We start from the raw sequence: 15,557 nt of genomic DNA, 5'->3' as shown, positions 1-15,557 counted from the left end.
TTCGATATAAATTATATAAATATTATACATTCAATATAAATTAAATACATTAAAACTAAAATCGATAGAAAAGTGCAGCAAACTGTATGTTTATTGCGAAAGCTGTTTCATTTTATACAGAAGTTTCGAAATAGAAAAGCTGCTAACAGATGGAATTGTGATCGCAGTACAGTCTAGTGCCTAATATTGTGCCGCAGCTGACAGCCATCAGTTCCACGGTTTAAACGTGAAAGAAAGCTAGCGTACAGGCGGAGGAGGTTGACATCGTATATTCCATTGCATAACGGGAATTTCTAGAACGAAATACCAGAACACTGTACGACTGTAACAAGGCTCAGTTTTTGAACACTGTTTAATGATCCAAAAGGTCCCGATGTGAAAACCATTCACAAGCTCTTCGTCAAATTCCAACGGAAAGGCAGTGTGGCCGATAATCTAGCGGGGAATCTTGGCCCCAGCAAACTATGAGAAAATGTCGTCGCGATTTCTAAAATTACTGGTAAGGGGAACTCCCCATCGCACGCCCCTCAGATTTAGTGGTAAGATGGCCCAGCGACAGTCCGTCAAAAACTGAACACAGATCAAGCATGAAAACAGGAAGAATATGTACTGAAAAAAAAGAGGGGGGCCAAAATAGAAACAACGAACGATCCCAGAAAAAGAAATGCAATAAAGAGCAGCCTGAAGGAACGGCGTCGTGGGCAAGTAGTCATAGTGTTGGGCGGCGAGCCGTGTTCAAAACTCGCTTGTGAATTTATTTTATTTTTTGCCCATAACATTATGAACTGTCCGTCCGGTCATTGAAATGGTTGTTCTCTAGGCGGTTGTCATAATATAAACTAATGTGTCATATGGTAAGAATACGTTACCGTCGCAAGTAAATGCGATGAATAGTGACGGCAGGCGAGATATCGTATAGACGTCTCACAGAAATGAAAAACAACAAATAAACGGGTGTGAACTATGTTACAATAAAGGAATTCAAGAGTCAAGACTTCCAAAACGGAACGCACTTATATAACGTTATAAACATATGTTTTGACAGAGCACACACAAACGTTTGTGATTGTGGAACTGTTGCGTTCATTTGTTGCACTTCTGTGACAATCTATTATGTTTTCGCATTTCCTTGGAAGTGATCACATACGAACACCTATATCAGGCAAGGAGGAATATCTCAGTCACTTACCATCATATATATTAGGTGCGTCGATACGAGATACCTATCATATGGCACACGCACTGTCACTAATGCCGTGCATGACACGCCAGACGTGTTTTCCGGTGGAGGATTCTGTTGACTTGCCGCCTACTCATCAAACGTTTGTGGTTCCCATTCGAAAGCCACTTCCCTTCGGCTGCTAATAGAGTAGTTGTGCAGAATCTGCTGTCATTATAGGTCCCTACTTGACACCTCGCTGTTGCAGACACAAATTTGAATACAGCGAACAGAGAAAAAAAATGGCACGAGGGAGATTTGAAGACAATTTATCCACTTTTTTTAAAAAAAAGAAACTCATTTTCGATTGGGCTATCTGCTCGTTGCGGACGTCGCAAGACACCCGTTTCAGTTCGTCGTTGATCCATTAACTCAGTTTTTTTATTACAGAAGGCAGCTAGCCCTCTTTTTTTTAAAAAAAAATCTCATTTTGTTCGTTTTTGTTCGTTGCATCTGCTCGGTGCGGACGTCGTAAGACATCCATTAAGTTCGTTGTTGATCCATTGACTCAAGTTTTTTATACAGAGGGCAACTGACCCTCTGGCCGAACACGCTGAGCTACCGTGCCGGCTGTCTTTCTTCCCGGCTGCTCTATATTACACTTCTTGTTTACGGACTGTTCACCGTTTATTTTTCTTTTTTTTTCCACAGTCCAGTACACCTTCTTCCTGTTTTCATACTTTGTTTTTGTTCAGTTTTTGACGGGCTGGAAATCCTGTCCGAAGAATTGCAGCAGAGGCTGGTTTGAAGGGTTCCAGCACGCAGAAAGTACCGAGACAGAGCCTTCACACTAATGCCGTCTGTACGAGTTGTGCGACAGAGGGCTGACTTTGCGAACCAGATTTCTATAATGAGTCATACTGAAGGATTTGATGTTGACTGCATCTGGTTCACATATGAAGCACCCTTCCACCTGAAAGGAGTCGTGAATAAACGAAACTGGCGATTTTAGGGTTCCAGAAATCCCTAATTGTGTATAGCGAAACCAAGTTACTGTTAGGGCTGTAGTATACAGCACAGACATTAGTGCCCCAATCGGCCCCCGGTAGCTGAGTGGTCAGCCGGCACGGTAGCTCAGCGTGTTCGGTCAGAGGGCTGCTCGCCCTCTGTAATAAAAAAAACTGAGTAAAGGAGTCAACGATCAACTTGAACGGATGTCCTGTGACGTCCGCCCAGACCAAACGCAACGAACAATACGGCAGAATGTCACTCCTAAGGGCCCGGGTTCCATTCCCGACTGGGTCGGAGATTTTCTCCGCTCAGAGACTGGCTGTTGTGTTGTCCTAAACATCATCATTTCATCCTCATCGACGCGCAAGTCGCCGAAGTGGCTTCAAATCTAAAAACTTGCACCCGGCGAACGATCTATCCGACGGGAGACCCTACTCACACGACATTTACATTTTATTTACCGCCCCTTTTTCACGCGACGAATTATCGCTAGTAAACGTTACGTTTCAATTTTTGAACTACTTGTCGCAACGCAGCTAGCGTTGGAGGACCAACCACGCACCCAATAGTTCAAGCAAGATACGGCCGGAATACATTGCACTGCAACTAATTTTTCGCTTTCTTGATGAATACTTCGGGAACAGAGTCGCGGCGTTGGATTATTGCTAATTTACTGGCGCAGAAATGGATTGGCCACCATATTCGCCCGACTGACTCCTTGCGACAGCTTACTGTGGGGCACGTTGAAAGGCACTGCCTACCGGAACCATCACACCATGCTGGACGACCTTGAATCTGCGTTCTGTGTGCCATCTGTATCCACTTCCGTTGAGGCACTACAGGATGTGATGACAAATTTCATAGTTCATTTGCACCACTTCCTAACTACAACAGATGAACAGTCGAAAAGATTGTGACGTGACTGCAAAGGCTGCTCGCAAAAGACGAGTAATATGCACGCTGGTACTGTAGTACCTGCGTAGCCTACAGCGCCATCTGTTAGCTTTTCGAAGTATTTCGAAACTTGTGTATAACTTCTGTATAAAATTCTTATAAGTTTCAAAATAAACATACCGTTTGTTGCACACGTTTAGTCATCTTATTTTTCGAGATATTTAACTCTGAAACCAAGGGCTCCTCCTCTGGACACCCTGTGTCTGGTCAGTGTAAACGATCGTGGACACTGTTGTGACATTTCTGTTGTCTGATAATGACAGAAGGAACAACTCCACGCAGCATTGCTGAGAGGATTGGAATTTAATCCAGGGCATCGGTGCTAAGTCTGCTTATCTGGAACATTACGCCAACACATGTTTTTCCACTATGGGCCAAATATTAGCGGTGAAAATTATTACCACCACCAGAATTCGAACCGGCTACCTCGAAATCGAGCGCCAACTCACAGACGTGCCTTAGCGACCTTTTTTTTTTCTTCTTCTTTTCACTTCGGCTGCGCAGGCTGGTTGCATACTGGGTATAACACGGTGCACACGCCTAACCTTAGAGTGGTAATGAAACGTAATATGGTAATTCCTCGTCTGCCAAGCAACGTAGCGATGTGATAAGCGAATGTGTATTGCGAGAAGGTGTGCAAAGAGCCTCCTCCAAACTCCACGAAGCGGCCACCATCAAAACGCCTGTTTATGGACATCCGCGTTCGCACTCCACGTCAAGCAGCACTTGCGTCATAACCACAGCAATAGCCTTATTGCTTCCCTTTAACTCTTTACAAGCTACCCAAATTGCCAGCACATGTGCTAGCCTACGGCTAATTGATGACCGTTTCTGGTTTATACTAGCCTGTCCACACAGAGGTCATTAGACACGAAGCAACTGCACTGTCCGTTTATTATAGTCACTGTCCTCGAGATAAGTGTTTTATATTCACTGTCTTACTCGTCTTGAAATTTTACGTGTACGGGTGAATTTCCTAACTCTTATCACAGTTCATACCGTTAGCAATCGGCTGTTTTCTTCGCATTAAACGGAAGTGAAATTAATCATAGTAGCATATATTATTCGTCATGCTTTATTCGTCATGGAATAGTTCGTGGAACTAGAGAGTCTTTAATACGTCGAATGCAGGTAATTTGCGCAGTTTAGAATGAAACAGTTTGCCTTTGGGACAGTCTGACCAACCGCAACGACGTAAGGAAACCCCATGAAAATAGATCACTAAGTCTGGAAGGTGAAAAATTTCTCAGAACTTATATTCTGCATTTCTCTTGTTTTTCAGCTCGATCGGATTCTTCTGTTTGATTTTTTTTTTTAATTTTCGTATCACCACCAGCACCACCACTACTGCTACGAGTACTGAGCGGAGAGATGGAAAGCGTTTTACATCGTGGCAAAAATAATTCGTAGATACGTGCAGAAGCTATTCTCGCATGAACTGTACTCTCGGATGCTAATCACAAATACAAGATTTCACAGAAGCTCCAAGTCACAGAAGCGATTCCTACTTCAAGACCAATGTCCGTCACAATGATTCACGAGAAGCAGTGTCTCCTCGAAATATTTCAGAACGACACGGCCTTGAGAGATACGCAAAACACAGATCCAAGTACTCACCTTGAAAAGGAGCGGATGGCACCAATGAGTGTCGAACCTGTAAACAATGGAAAAAAAGAATCAAATATTGTACTACTTCAAGGAGCAAAGCTGCTTTAGTCGCCAGTTGCAACATGTTATCGACATGCGTACTGCAAGCGATGTGCTTTATGTGTAATTTGCTTTTGTGTCAAGCACTAACATGCAAATCCTTGTAAGGTGTAAATAAAGCTTCGTTTGGCAACCTCTAAAGTAGCAGGTACATGCAATTCAGATGCAGGAACTTCCTCATCGCTTTTCTGACAAGAAGAGAAAATGTGTTCAAATGTGTGTGAAATCTTATGGGACTTAACTGCTAAGGTCATCAGTCCCTAAGCTTACACACTACTTAACCTAAATTATCCTAAAGACAAACACACACACCCATGCCCGAGGGAGGACTCGAACCTCCGCCGGGAGCAGCCGCACAGTCCATGACTGCAGCGCCTGAGACCGCTCGGCTAATCCCGCGCGGCTGACAAGAAGAGAGTTTTCATTATTGTTTATGCCATCGCTTATAACTCGAAATATTTTTCTGGAGGCCAGTTCTACTACTATGCACTGTTCTACTCAGCATTATTTGAAGCAACACATGGCGCAAGTTTCCAGGTGCATAGGATAATAAAAACACGTAATATATGCAGCCATATCACCACCTGTTGCATGCTTGTTGAAATAGCCGTATGGGTTACTAAGTGTGTGTCAAATCGGACAGTTATTCGATATCTAACAGGGACGCCTAGCGTAGCCATGAAACGTCAGCGAACGTTGTGTGACAATTTTTTCCCCATGACGTGATGTATCACCTCTAGATGTTTCATGCAAAGACTTTGAAACACAGTGTAAAGATATTAGCTAGAACAGTGTTAACATCTTTCTCAGTGTATTCCACTGGAAATTGACTGACTAGATCAAGGCAAAGAGGGTGCGAAGTGTTGCCGATTTCATCGACCTTGTGACCCATACCCACTTCTTGCGGTAATTGTCGTCACTACGGAGGGGACTTGGCGCTACTAGTTCGAATCGCCATAGGACAGGCAACTATGACAGTCTCTGTTAACAGTTGTCTGCACCACATACAATGGACTTCCAATGACACACATCATCATCGCAGCAAATTATTCCCGAAGGAGCGTTTCCTACAAATTTCCAGTTGCTTTACAATGAAGTATGCTTTGGTCAACTGCGATTACTATGAAGGCGAATGAACTTCTCGATTGTATTTACTGTTCTTTTTATACCGTGCATGCTGTAGTGAAACGGTTTGCATGTGTCTCCAATGGCACAAGTGAGTCAATCAGTTCCGCCGAAAGACGTATAATGGATGTGACTTTCTTTCTTTTGTAGACTGTGCAGCTTGTTATGATTTGCACCTCTTGTCGAAAATGGTCAATGCGTATTATCCTTGGGCGCCCAACGGCCTTCGTCCACTTGACAGACGTCTACATTTGTTTCCTGTCCTATACTCAGCTGTCTTCTTCTGATTTTCGTTTGCGCTGTCGGACAAGTTCTTTTTTCACTGTAACGCATATCTAAATTCTCTACGTCTTTATCATAATCATCAGACACTGGAAGCAACGCCGTGTTTATGTACCCAGCCTTCTCTATCCCTAGCCATCTCCGTCATCTGGCTGCAGTTGCTGCAGTTCATTTCACTGATAATACTTTGTAATGTTTTTTCGCCAGTATTTTTCCACCAAATATTTTTTATGGAATTGTTTTGTCGAACATGGTGTCCAATAAATTTAGTTTATCTCTCTAATCTCTTAGTGTCTGCTCATCAGATTTTCTTTCAGACTAAGACTTTTTGTGGCTCGTCCCCAGAGTCACATTTCTACTGCTTCAATTTTTTTCTTGTTTCCACTAGTCCACCCTAAAACGGAAGAAAAATAATTTATTTCTGCTTCTACCGCAAAGTATTTCTATTAACATGTGTGACAGGTTTCGATGCCTTTACGCACTGTCATCGGATCTAAAAACGAGGGAACAGTGTGCGGATAGGACAAACCGGCCGCGCTCGGGATGGAAATAAATTACTGTTATTAACAGTACTGCTGCCGCTACATCCCACTGATGACATCACGGCCGGCCGCGATGGTCTAGCGGTTCTAGGCGCTCAGTCCGGAACCGCGGGACTGCTACGGTCGCAGGTTCGAATCCTGCCTCGGGCATGGATGTGTGTGATGTCCTTAGGTTAGTTAGGTTTAAGTAGTTCTGACTTCTAGGGGACTGATGACCACAGATGGTAAGTCCCATAGTGCTCAGAGCCATTTTTTGACGACATCACGATTTCAGAGAAAGCCACAGACTTACAAAATTAAGTTACAGTCAGTCTCGTTCCTTCTGAGTACTGCAATTCAATATATTTTACGAACAAGCATTTCTCGCTTTTGTCGTCCTAAGCGTACTGCAAATTACCACACTTTTTCACCAGATGCGTTTTCGCTTTATTGATAAATCGTTGTCAATAATGTGAAAAGGAACAGAAAACGCCCATATTACGATGACTATTGCTCCCTCCTTCCGTTGCCAGCAAAAGACTGAAGTTGATAACCTGTAAGCAGTTTCATTACTGAAGTTTTTACGGCTTCTATAAGCCCATTTTATCTTTAATTGCATTTGTTTTCTATTTGGGCTTTAACTTCGTTAAACTCTCTACAACAGGTAACTTCACAAAGATTCCATTGTGGCTGTGTATGTTTAGTATTCCACCACAAACAAAGAAACGTTGAAGTAATTTTTCATCAGCTAAACATGTAGAACGAGAATGAGACGAAACGGTATGCAGGTGCAGCAGCTGATTGCATTTTTAAATTTTGTTATCTGATGAACACACATCTACGACGGTTGGGTTGAAGTAATAAATACGAAGGGCAGTCAGTAAATAATGTAACACTTTTTCTTGGCCAATTTCGGTTGAAAAACTACGGAATTGGTTGTACAGTATCCTGAAATATTCCTGCTTCATCCCCTGTAGTTTCATGAGGTTCCTATAGGTGGTGGCACTGTACGTAGCCTTCAAAATGTTGTCTGCATTGGAGGTGCGTTCTAAGCAGATAACTGTCATCGAGTTTCTTTTGGCGAAAAACCAGAGCAATACAGATATTCATAGGCGCTTGCAGAATATATATGGAGACCCGGCAGTGAACAAAAGCATGGTGAGTCGTTGAGCGAGGCGTCCGCCACTCGCGAACAATGCGCGCAAACCTGTCCGATCTCCCGCGTGCTGGCTGGCCGCACACAGCTTGTGATTCCTGCAGCGTTGTTTCCTTTCTTATCCAGCCTACAGCCAGGATCACCTCCCGACTTCCATCTGTGGCCGAAGAAGGATGGAGTACGCGGATGATATTATCGAGACAGCAGGACGCTGGCTCCGACGTCTATGAGTAGATTGGTACCATGCAGGCATATAGGTTCTCCCAGTGAAGAGGCGTAAGGCTGTCGCAATGAAAGGCGATTATGTTGAAAAATAAGGGTTTGTAGCCAAAAGAATGTTGAGTAATACTGTACATTCGAAACTGGAATAAAACCAACCCGCCTCCAGTTAAAAAATGTGTGTTTCATTACTTATTGAACGCCCTTCGTATCTAGGACAAACATTAAAGTTTACACAGCTTCTCACGGCGCACATCGTCTCCATGCGAACAGAGTGTGTGAGTGTGTGTGTGTGTGTGTGTGTGTGTGTGTGTGTGTGTGTCACTTAGGGTGGTGATTGGGGAAACAGCTGACAGTTGTGCCAAGTAGCAGCGGACCGCCCCACCGGAGCGTTGCTGCGATCGGTCAAAGGTCAGCGTCAAAGTACATGGCAGCGCCCTCCGGGGGCCGGACGGATTGGTTCGCTACCGGTCACGACACGGCAGTTGCAATGCTCCACAGCTCCCACATCTGACAGGACTGTTCACCCGGACAAACCCTCATTGGGGAATTCGCCGTAGTTCCGCCACGAGTATAAATAAACGAGATTGGCCGAATCGATATGCAGCGTAATTAGACTTACCTCGCAAAGCGAATTGTACTTTTCATTTGAAATTAATTAACCGGGCAAAATAATTACAGGAACAGTGCATTTTTAGCACCGCCCTCTATCAGAATCAGTAGAGGACTATTTCCTATTTCGCAGACAAAGGATTTTAATTTAGCAAACACTTGTTTCTTCGATGCAGAAGCTACATAGTGAAGGAAATAAAAAAATATCAGAATTACAGTAAAACTACTTCCAAAGAAAGTATGCAAAACGAGTCCGCAGTTTCGAATGTGGTGGTTTTCCTGTGTACTCCTTGTAACTTAAGAGTAATTCACTTGCAGAGTAATCATGTGGATGAAGCTGTAGATCTCCAGCGTTTTCCTCCGAATGTGAAAATATGTTGTTGCTGATCACCCACACAGGGACAAATGATCATTGTAATAAAATACCTCTGAGCTCACTCGGAAACATTTAAGTGTTTGTTTTTTCCGAGCGCTGTTAGAGAGTGGAACGGTAGAGAAATAGAGTGAAAGTGGTTCGATGAACCCTCTACCATTGGGGAACTGCATAGTAATCATGTAGATGTAGATCTAATTTTGCCATTTTTGCGTGACTGCAATGAACTCTGAATTCACAATGTAAATATAAAAGCACTGACAGCAAAACAAAAATGAAGTAATTTTGAAGTTTAGCTTCTCTTTGAGAGGTCTTTAGAGGGAGACTACTAGCTCAAATCAGCATAGTGAAATAAATCAGCAGCTGTCTTCCCAAAAACCGAGCGATGTGGCGCAGTGGTTAGCACACCGGACTCTCATTCGGGAGGACGACGGTTCAAACCCGAATCCAGCCATCCTGATTTAGGTTTTCCGTGATTTCCCTAAATCGCTTCAGAGAAATGCCAGGATGGTTCCTCTGAAAGAGCACGGCCGACTTCCTTCCTCATCCTTCCCTAAAACTCATAGTGACGAGATACTTATCTAAATCACGAAAATCTTTAACTAACAAAAGGAACGAACTGCCGAGACGAAGGGGGAAGAAAGAGGGGGAAAACGTTGTGAATAAGTAACATTTTTCCTTTGGCAGAGCAGTAGAACCCTAACGTTTTAAGGATTACCAACAGAAGAACTGGAATTACCGAGATAATCGTTTCAGTCATAAACTAATCACTTTTAAGCTCACACGTAGATAACTAAGTCTGCAGCCCTTTCTTTCATAGATGAAGTAGTTCCATGTATTTAACGCTACAGTTATCCTACGAGCTATAGTAGAGTAAGATGTTAGACTACGACTAAAACGACGATATAAGCGTCGTATGAACTGTATAGAGAACTGAAATGTCACTGCTTGCGCATTTACTTAAAAACGATAAGAAACAAAACTCTTAGAAACAGGAATTCGTAAATGCTCAGGCAACGGAACGATAAAGAAATACCTCATAACAGCTGAATGTGACTCAGAAGGTAGAACTGAGTGACAATTATCGCATGCCATATTCTTCCATTTGTGCTCAGAAAAAATCCGGAACAAACGTGCTTTTCGTTGACAGTTTATCACTCATTTCGAAAACTAAAAGTTGCAATTAGAATTTAACAGTTAAACTAAAACTCTAGGGAACCGAGAACTTAACATAGACCCCATGGGGAGACTATATGGAATGCATCGCACAAGACGAAGATGAGAAAATTAGGGAAACTTCAAGTATCTTCGAAGTCTTGGACAAAAAGGGAAAAAAAGTGATAATATTAAGTAGGCAGACGGGCCAGGTCTAATAGGAGTGTTCGCGCTATATGGTAATCTCTGACTGCAGTCTACTCTCATCCTTCTTACCTCTGGTCATTTAACTGCGAGTATCTGCCAGATACCTTAACTTTGGTCTATATAGGTGGCTCTAACATGTAAGTTATGAGAGTATGCTCTCTAGTTTCCCTTAGAGCAGGGATATGCTGGTTAATAACACAACCATTGTATGACTGATTTCAGGAACGTTCCTAAAATTTCTTCTAGAACAGATCCACTAGTGACGAGACAAAGAAAGTAAGACATATGTAGGTAAAGCCGTCGTTAATAATAGTATGGAAAGTGGAATGCATACGGAGAGAAGAAGGCAGGATACTGGAGTGCTCAGATACACTAAGAGATGAGTGTAGGTGGCAACATTCATCGGTCTTGTTTTTTGGGAAATGGCACTTCACTTTTAATTTTTTAGAAACGTAAATGTCATTGGACAGACTCCAAGAGATGGAAAAGGCGTGCTCGACACAATACGTGGGACGTACAGGTTTGCCTGTAATGGATAAGTAAATGTGCGTTTGCCTAATGAACACAGCCGAGGCAGAAAATACGTCTAAAGAAATATTTGTTTGAAGAATCTAGAATGTAAAACTTATTTGGTCGCAGTGTTGTCTCGACGAAGTCTTCTGTGGATGTGCTCTTACGCCAACTGTAAATCACTAACGCCGCAGGCTGAAATAGACGTTTCCTGTTGCAGGCAACGTTTGCTTTCGTGCTCCATCTTCCTACAGGTACCAGTCCGCTGAAAGCGCCCGCCGTAGTGACTGGGAGGAACGACTGGCAGTTAATAACTGCTGTCGCGCAAAGCAACGGACCAACTGTCACTGAAACTGCTCGACAGTGATCGATTCCCTCTCGCAATTGCTGTGGCTCGACCGCTGAAATAACTGACGGTCAGGTTGCGACTGCCAGGTGTGGTATATAGCGTGCGCGGTAGGGCCCTATCTTACTTCCGTTATCATGTCGAAGAAACGGCAACAACAATGATCGTCTAGTACAGGACGTGTTTTGTATGATCACAAGCACAAAGACTTCAGAAAGGTGTTTCGCAAGGGTAACGTATGGAGATCATTTTTCCGAGCTTCGATTATTCTGTTAAAGCCGTATCCTTTTGGCACAGCCATAGCAGCTCTACGACTCTATGCACACGAGCGATTCATCATTCCAAACTCGCAGTGTCATTTCCTGGCGCGTTTTAGCAATACACGTGAAATAGTGGATCCACACATTACTGAGGTGAAGCTGCCGACTTGCCGCGAGGACGCACAGAGAGGCTCGTGCTGTCAACAGTTGTTGCTTCGTAGCAATCTGGAGGGTTGCCGCGAAGCAGCAATCGCCGTGGGAGAATTGGACTGTGCACGCGAGTTCGCAACATTAACACACTGCTGTCTAACTATAGGTGGACGCAACCTGCCGTGATACATTTTAATATTTCGTCGATTTTGTATTTTTAAACCAGTACTCAACGTATCAAACTTTCTTGCCTTCATGTCCCTTTCGCATACAGCATTTTCACTGTATTTCGATAATTCGTATTGTTGCTTTTCCCGTCTTGAAGTTCCTCCACCTTTGAGAGATTGACCTATTCGTAAAACGGAAGGAAATCGACTGAAACATTTCAGAGGTTTTTAACGATGACGTCCCTGGTGAGGAGGAAGAACCGTATGACGGTGTGAATGAATGAAACTTCCTGGCAGATTGAAACTGTTTGCCGGACCGAGACTCGAACTCGGGCCTTTGCCTTTCACGGCCAAGTGCTCTACCATCTGAGCTACCCAAACACGACTGACGCGTCGTCCTCACAGCCTTACTTCTGCCTGTACCTCGTCTCCTACCTTCCAAACTTTACAGAAGCTCTGCTTGGGTAGCTCAGATGGTAGAGCACTTACCCGCGAAAGGCAAAGGTCCCGAATTCGAGTCCCGGCCCGGCACACAGTTTTAATCTGCCGGGAAGTATCATATCAGCGCACACTCCGCTGCAGAGCGAAAATCTCATTCTGGTGTGAATGAATGTTTTCATGGTTTCGAGGACGATTCCACTGATGGTGGCATTAGAATTGTTTGGAAGCAAGAAGTGGCAGTGTTTTAAAGTGATTCCGACGATAACAAGTCTTGGCAGAAATAACACATTTAATTGCAACGGTAACCGGTTTCGGTCAGAATGTGACGATCTTCAGACCATTTATACTATGATGGTAGACGCTGGCGGTGAACGGGGCGGGTGTCGTGGCTTCAAGAGCTGTCTGTTGTGCAGTCTGGCACCTCAACGGTGAAAATGAGTATGAGAAGCTATGCTTTTTTACGAAAATAGGAACAAGCAATGACAATAGCGTTTATTACTGACCGAAGCAAAATTCAGCGTGAATGTTCTTGTCAAACATTACTTGTGGTAAATTCTGTACACACCCGGAAACTGAAATAATACTCAAGACACAGACTTGTTTGCTAGAGAAAGTAGAGGGTGTTTCAAAACGAATAATAGGGGCAGTGGCGGATACATATGGGGCGGGGGGGGGGGGGGGGGCGTAGGGCGCACGCCCTACGCCCTCTCTCCCCTTGCGGGGTCACCAGCATTGCCATCCGCGCCGCCCACTACCAGTCTGTCCGCACGCTATTCTTTCGCTTCCTTCGTCAGTCGACTCGACTGAATCGAATTATTGAGTAGTTGCACTTTCCTATGTACCATTATCATTTATAATTCAACATACTTTTGCCATCACAACTACTGAATCATGACGGTAGTGATCTGACACACAAATTGAATCGGTGCTTAGCTGACCTACGGTTCTTTGAAGAACAATCACTCATTCTGATTAAAAAGAAATTAATGGGAGAGATTCTTCAATACAAGCAAACGAGTATAAATGCAATTAATGACCGTGATTCTGTTATGCAAGCGTTATCTGTTTGACCTAGATCTATCCTACTTTGCACACACTGTACAAAATATATGCTTCTCTATCTGCATCTGTAGCTACAGTAGAAATACGTTTTTCAACATCGTGGCGTACATGGCTGAGGTCGACAATGAAGGAGGATCGACTTAATGGCTTAGCTCTGTTGAACACTCACGCTGACATTGATTGTCCTATTGACGATGTAATTAACCAATTTGCCAAGAAGAAGAGGCGCATAGGTTTCATCATTTCAGGAAGAGAACCACAGTTTTAACTTTTTTATATCATAAGACGGCATTGTCTTGTATATGTGTATAATCAGTTTAAATAAAACTTTCTTAAACTTTGCATGTGACTTTATTACTTTTTATTACGGTAAAAGTAACGGTAGCTCAAGATATCTTTAGAGCCCCCTCCTTGAGGTTTTTCTGTAACCGCCACTGTAGGGGTTTTATAGCTTTGTAACATTTATTACAATTATAAATAATACATCAAATGGAAGAGGAACTCAAACAGTCAGTATGTAACACTCAATTCTTAGTTATGGCATTTTTTTTTTGAAACAAATGCACAAAATATGAACACAATTTTCTAACTCCGGAGAAGATCCACAAGAATAATAACCAATGTATATTCATTTTGACATTTTCGCAACTGAAATAATTTTATTTAAGTAGTGTGTCAGCCTAGGGACCGATGACCTCGGCACTTTGCTCCCATAGGAACTTGCCACAAATTTCCAATTTCCGTGCGCAATGTGCAGCTTACTCAGAAATTTAGAACCCGCACTCGGGACAATCTATAGATTAAAGACGTCATAGACAGTCGCAAGGTGGTTGGCAACTGATTTACAAGCACAGTAAAGGGCCTTACGCACCAACCAAAATATTGGACGTGTGTAGCGATGTTAGCCATCCGACGAACCAACTTTTCATATCGGGCGGTTGGTCGGGTATGAGCATCTGACAGCCGACCACCCCACCACGTCACCTTACCCCTGCAACCATTACCGCCTCCAAATTTCGCTGGTGTAGGCTAGTGTGCCAATCACTTGACTGACTTTCGTCAGCTGTCTGTACGCCGGAAATATACTCGCACAACAGTAAAATGACAAGACAGAGTCAGAGTGATAGACTTAAATTGATATAATTATTGGAAAAGTAGAGAGAGAGACAGCTGATGCCTTCGGGATATTAATTGTGAGGAGGAATAGGGAAGTAACACCGACTACCTAGTTGCAAATCTACACAGTTCAGTCCAGAGGCCACACGCGAACGGCATATAGAAGAGAACTGAGAATTTTACAGTAGAAACGCCAATCTGATTACAATGAACAGTAGGCAATAGTGTCGTAAATGTCTGATACATATTAGGACTGTTTCATTATGGTCAGCAGCTCCGAAAAGCATGTTTCATCCATTCTAGGATATTTGCGAAAACGTCATTCGCTCCCCTCTCTTTAGTAAAATGGTGTGCGCGATTTTTCTTTGCATAAGCCACTTCTTTGTCCACAGCTTTCTCTCGGCATTTCTTGGCGTTGTAAACCCCCAAACCAGCGAAGGCAATTCCCAGTTTCGCTTCAGCAACATCTCGTGGACCTTAAGCTCAGTGAGCTTTCTGTAAGCATTTCGCTAGAAGCGATATGAGCAGCGATACGAGCAGCGCTGCAATCGCTGAGGGAAGTTGGTCGAGGCTTGTGGAGGCTGAACGTAAACTGGTCGGTTCGTCAGTTGGCCGCTACGTGGGCATAGCGCATAGAGGCCCGCACTTCGAGTAGTCTATTTTGACTAGTGAATCGGTCGTGTAAAACGGGCTTAACTGCCAGTCTGCGGTCTCGAGCAGCCCAGCTGAGGTTGGCGCCGCACGTGGCCGCCGGCTGGCAGCTGGCTTGCATGGGCCGGGCGCGTGGCTCTGCGCAACAGCCGCGGGCCCCCTTGACCTACGTCACCGCTGGGCAACCCGCCACGCCCACAGCATCGCACCTCGCGCTCAACGCTCTCAATGGCCAACGGGACCCTGCGCCGTACGCACGACCTTCGCCACCATTCTGATCGCTCGTCCTTCCGCTGCTTTTACAGCAAGCTGGCTCTTGGCGAGGAGTCTTGACTCGCATTCGGCAGGACGGCGGTTCAAATCCCCGCACGTA

At 44.0% G+C, this 15,557-nt stretch overlaps 1 protein-coding gene across 4 annotated transcripts in view; it reads right to left on the bottom strand.

Annotated features, from left to right (window-relative positions):
- LOC126457281 (sodium-dependent phosphate transporter 1) overlaps positions 1 to 15,557 on the bottom strand; it is a 317,359-nt gene that overhangs the window by 177,335 nt on the left and 124,467 nt on the right. For all 4 annotated transcript variants that reach the window (XM_050093447.1, XM_050093450.1, XM_050093448.1 and 1 more), the window contains exon 2: positions 4,742 to 4,778. The gene's annotated coding sequence lies outside the window, so the exon portion shown is untranslated. The remainder of the gene's footprint in view (positions 1 to 4,741; positions 4,779 to 15,557) is intronic.

This window comes from Schistocerca serialis, chromosome 2 (assembly GCF_023864345.2).
Source record: "Schistocerca serialis cubense isolate TAMUIC-IGC-003099 chromosome 2, iqSchSeri2.2, whole genome shotgun sequence".
NCBI classification, from domain to species: Eukaryota; Metazoa; Arthropoda; class Insecta; order Orthoptera; family Acrididae; genus Schistocerca; species Schistocerca serialis.
Note: the sequence above shows the minus strand (reverse complement) of the source record. Positions and strands in the feature narration are given on the sequence as shown.